At 40.3% G+C, this 5,523-nt stretch overlaps 1 long non-coding RNA gene across 1 annotated transcript; it reads left to right on the top strand.

Moving 5' to 3' along the window:
- The first annotated feature begins 945 nt into the window (after positions 1–945).
- LOC112463681 lies at positions 946–4,135 on the top strand. Its single transcript, XR_003041832.1, has 4 exons — positions 946–1,200; positions 2,008–2,198; positions 2,316–2,635; positions 2,711–4,135. It is a non-coding gene; the product is annotated as an uncharacterized LOC112463681 (long non-coding RNA).
- Positions 4,136–5,523: the final 1,388 nt, after the last annotated feature.

Below are 5,523 nucleotides of genomic sequence, written 5' to 3' on the forward strand. Positions count from 1 at the left end.
ATGGCGCAAGCGGATTCGAGATATCTTTAAAATTGACAGAGATACGTTATTTGTTTATTACAAATACATCGTAACTTGGAAATTATTCCACTACAAACGAAATTGTTGTTACTACAAAAAACTACAAACGATTCTAAAACAAAGTTCTACTACAAAGTAACAACAATTTCGTTTGTAGTGGAATAATTTAAAAGTTACAACGTATTTGTAACAAACAAATAACGTATCTCTGTCAATTTTAAAGATATCTCGAATCCGCTTGCGCCATGTGTCTTAGAATTGTTTGTAGTTGTTTGTAGTAACAATAATTTCGTTTCTAGTTTTATCCAAAAAAGAAAATATTTTAAAAAATTACTCTTACTCTCAAGGAAAAAAATGACTTTGCAGTAGTAGCTAATGGAATGTGCTATACAGGCTACCACACTTAGCACGCATAGTTAAGTTTATAGTTACGCGCGTAAAAGTTCGATTTGCAGTAATTTGTGCGACGTTATCATTTCGGCGCTTAGCCGCGGGATGACAGCATCTCTATCTCACGTCTCGCGTGCCATCTGCCAGGTAATAGAATTAGTGGTGAAGAAGCCATTGTTGCATTGTTCGCATTTCGTTTCGCGCCGCGCGCGTGAGTTGTGGCCGCAGGGGGAAGGGGGAAGTGATCCGCGATCCGCGCAGTTATTCGTTGGTGCCCTCCGACGGCTTCGACAACCGCCCGCGTCGCGAGTAGCCCCTTTTTTCTTCTCGCGTGATCCGCGGCGCCGTTCAGGCTTCAGACCGCTTCCGAACGCGCGAGGATACGTATCCGAGCGGATTCGCGGCGGCATGCGGCAGTGCGGGTTTACGCCAAAAGCGCCGAGTTACAGCGCGCGCACGCTTCATCCTAACCCGCACCCAAGGGAAGCACGAGGTTGCGGCGTCACTGGCGACCTCGCGCGCGATCGTCGCGACGACCGGGCGACGTGGGTGCCGCGCGTCGGAACGTGCACGCGGACACGGCGGCACGTAGGTGTTACATATCTGCTTTGTCCGCGCGACCGCGTACCGCGTGCGCCACGCGCATTCTTCTCGGGGAACGGAATCGCCTCCCCCTCGCTCGGGTGACGTGTGTCGGGTCGCGGAAACGGACCCCCGTTGCGCTTTCTTCGCCGCCGAGACTGCCGAGAGACGGGTGTATCTCCACTTGCGTTATTGATAGATTCAAAGGTAAGTACATTTCTATTGTAAATACTGCATGACTGCGATTTTCCGTGCTTACTTCTCTCACCTCCCAGATAACATGCAGGTTGCATAAGACGTCGTAAAGATATACAATTAAGATATCTTAAGATATCTTTAAGATATCTTTACGACGTCTTATGTAACATGCATGTTATCTGGGCTTATATATGTATGCAAAATTATCGTTCGGCATCATTCCACGATCTCACAATCATGGCGTATATATGTGAGATCTAGATTCTACAAATATCGGCTAGGGTCAACGTGACGCTATTATACAAATGCTTCGAAGCATTCCTCTTCTCTTTTCTTTCAATGAAAAAAGAAAGAGAAGAAGAACGCTCCAAAGCATTTGTAGCGTCACGTTGACCTAGCCATCGAGAGCGCTCTATCACGTGATCGATATACAGGTGACATGCCGCGACCGCGTGTGTGTGCGTGCCGGGCCTGTCGAAAGTACGGGTCGGAGCTCGGAGCGGCAATCGTCTACCGGCCGCCGAACGATAACACGGATTAATGTACTCGCAATGTATTTAAAATAAAGTATCTTACATATATTCTTTTATCTTCTAATTTGATAGGTAAAAGAATATTCGCTGACTGATCATACGGAATGATGCCGAACGGTAATTTTGCATACATATAAGGTTAAAGAAGTAAGCATCCTGAACAATAACTTTGCATTATATTATATAAATGAATAAACTAATAATATTATCAAATTTTGTATCGATGGCTACAGTTGTCTTTTTTCCATGACTAAACTGATTTTTGGCTTGTGTATTTTTACAGTTAAATTGTATCATCAAACTTTCTAATTTGCTGGAAAAGGAGACGGCAAAATTGCAGGAGTTGCAAGCTCACATCGTGAGCTAGTAAACGTGGTCACGAGCAAAGATTTGAACTTTGGATTGTTTTATAGTACGATATAAAATCAGCAATGAAGGAGATTCTAATAAATGATGAAGCAGAATATATAAATGGTTCGTATTTTGCAAATAGAATTTATGATTTTTTGTCAATGAATTATTCGCTGGCTTCTTTATTATTTCGCTTGCAAAATATATCAAGATATTAATTGCACGTTAATTTTTCGGTAGATGTGGAACAAGATGAAAATATCGATCCAAATCATGTGTTCGAACACGTGAGACAATTATTATTAAGCCGAAAAGTCACTGAAGCAATGACATACCTGCGGAAGACGTTTACAAAATTGGAGGGAGCTTCCGAAATGGAAAATCTTTCCGCTACAGCGAAGGAGGAATGTCTATTTGCTTTTTTGCTGAAGATTTTCATAGAATCAGAGACTAAATCGACAGATAGAGACGATAATGCGAACGACGCGTCCAAATCGGAACAAGGCGACAACAAGAGAGAGGAGATAAGATTGTGAAAACGCGTTATGAAATACTTAAAAGTACGTGGCATACAAATAAGCGTTGCGATTCTTTTGAACGATTCGCTGTTATTATAATACATTGTATTTCTGCAGAATTGTCTGGAATTTGAGACCGAGTTGGAGAAGGCGATACCGATGGCAGAAAAATTGCTGTTTTCCACATGCGCTGGAAACGCCGTCGAGTCGTGCACGTTTTTAGGAGTTGCTTTCCAATTTGGAGTAACTGGAGCGGCCGACTCCATGCGCGAGGCTCTGTTTCAAGTGTTTCATCGCGATCAATCTGTGCGTAATAACGTGGCCATGATGTACAAGAAAATCTATCTCGATACAAATAAGTTTGATGGTCGACAAACGATCGACCATCAAATAGCCGTTGCCAATAACCATTGGTGAGAGTTCTTATTGTGCTTGCTGAAACCCTTTAACGACTTTAATGATCTGCTCGCGGCCCCGCGAGATTGCTTTGATTACAGAAGTGCTTGTACTTATATAAAAGTAAAAAAGTATATTGCATAGTTTAAACTAATATGGTTTATAGCGTGTAAAAAGAAACTCGAAGTATATATACGCGCGCGGAACGATGAGAACTGGTGAGCCCCGCCTAAATTAAAATTCAGCTTTGTTATCTCGCGAGCCCTGATAGACTTTTAAAAAGGGAAAAGGAAAGACGATATTTTACGCGCTATGAATGGAGCGGCAAGGATCGAGCGGCGTGACCAACCGCCTGAAATATATTTGGACTGAATTTTTTTTTCGGGACCCGGACGATCTCACGATTTCTCGCCGTTTCACCGAGGTTGATATAGCCGATGTAGCGTTTCTCATATCTCGACAAGACTCGAATTTGCGTAGCGAAAGAGGAAGCGAACGAGCACGCGGCTGTCTCGCACTGCCAAATAATAATAAAAGGAAAAGACAAGTTGCGTTCATTGTGTGGACCGATCGTTGAAAGCACCGCCGGTGTTCATTAAAATCCACATAATGGTTCTACGAGGGGGGAAGAGGGGTAAAAAAGAGGAAAAATTCAAATAATAGGAGAGAGAAGCGCGCGCGGGAGCTTTTAAGAGAATAATAATTTCACGGTTGCGATATCGTATGTTCTTGTCTCTTCACTTCACCACCATTCTCGAAATAAGACACAATAAGACGGTACGTCGCCACCGTCAACGCAGAGTTCTCAGCTCAGGGATCAGGAGCCTTAAAATTAACAGATATGTTATTTGTTTATTGAAAATACGTGTTGTAACTTTTAAAGTAGTCATCATTAGAGACTCTAGAAATAGAGACTGGACATCTGCCCATATCTGTCCACAAAATAACGTGAAATGAGTAGTGTACTCGATATGTGCGTGTTCGCGCTTGTTGAATAGCGTTTTTTATTAGCGCTGCTATTTTGCGGACACGACCAATCATGCCGACTGCCAAGTTATCCAATCTCTGAAAAAAATTAACGGGAAGGTTGCAATGATTTTTTATAGTGAAACGAATTTTATTAATATGTATATATATGCTATTAAAGTCTGGTAAAAAAATGTTTTTTGTCAAAAATATGTATTTGTCCTAAGAAAGTATCTTAGAAGTCAATGCATTTTGCTATTCATATAACAATTATTTTGTAAACAATAAATTTTTTTGACAAAAAAATTTTTTCTTAGTATAACAGTAAAATACTCTTACCTTAATTAATAATTTCAATACTTTGAGAGAGTAATTTTTTTAAAAAGGCGCCAAATTGAGAATCCAGAGGAAAATGAATGCAATGCATACATACAGTTATCATAGCAATACTGTGCCATCTAGTGTGTTCTATCTGAAGCAGTAATTCAGATGAATTCGCTATTACGTGTTTTTTTCTACGCATAATGTATTCTTCATGAGAATCGAAAGATTATAACATTATTTGACTTCATTATTAATTTGGTTTCATTATTAAAAAACAGTCATAAGATAGTTTACAGACGATTATTTCGACGCATTATTCATAGGTTCGTTTTCTTTCTTGTTACAATAAACCCATGTCAAATTTCTTAGGTTAGGTTGGGTAAATCACTGTGTTAACGCCTCAACAAACAAGTAATATTTCGTAAACATTCAAACTTCAAATGATAATTTATCTATAACTCAAAACTCATCATTCTGCTTTTTATTATTTACTTTTCATGTATGTATGTATGTATATATTTATTGTTTATCTCCGTAGAGTTTACAATCTTATATCAATTGGCGTTTTTTCAGGGACGTACCCAACCCTTTACAATTACACTTCCCTCAACCCGACCTGACCTTTGAACACCACGCGCCTTTCTTTCCTGTTCCCTCGCTCTATCGATTCCTTCCCCTCGATCTCGCCGCTTGTCCCTTATTTACTTTTTATTTTACAGTGCATTTTCGAGATTTTTGGTATTGTATGCATTGCATCCATTTTTCTCTGGATTCTTCATTAGGCTTTTTAAAAGAAGTACTCTCTCAAAGTATTGAAATTATTAATTAAGGTAAGAGTATTTTACTGTTATACTAAGAAAATTTTTTTTGTCAAATAAAAGATTTCGCACTAAACCACGGAAAAATGGATCCCGGTCAAATTGGCTAAAAATTTAGTATGATGTATTCATAACGTTCTGATGAAAAGTGACCATGGGCACAAAGTCCAAAAATGGACAGTTTTCGAGTTCAGAGCGTCAAACATCGGAAAAATGGGTTTATCGGCTCATGATAGTCCAATGTGTACGGTCATACTGGTGTGATCCTGTAAGTGTGTGTGTGCCTGAGTGTAAGTGTGTGTGTGTGTGTGTGTGTGTGTGTGTGTGTGTGAGAGCGAGCGAGCATGCGTGCGTGTGTGTGTGTGAAAGAGTGAGTGACTGAGTGAGTGAGTGAGTGAGTGAGTGAGCGCGTGAGTGAGTGAGTGA

The sequence above is a fragment of the Temnothorax curvispinosus genome, unplaced genomic scaffold (assembly GCF_003070985.1).
Source record: "Temnothorax curvispinosus isolate PA1 unplaced genomic scaffold, ASM307098v1 QBEX01001446.1, whole genome shotgun sequence".
NCBI classification, from domain to species: domain Eukaryota; kingdom Metazoa; phylum Arthropoda; class Insecta; order Hymenoptera; family Formicidae; genus Temnothorax; species Temnothorax curvispinosus.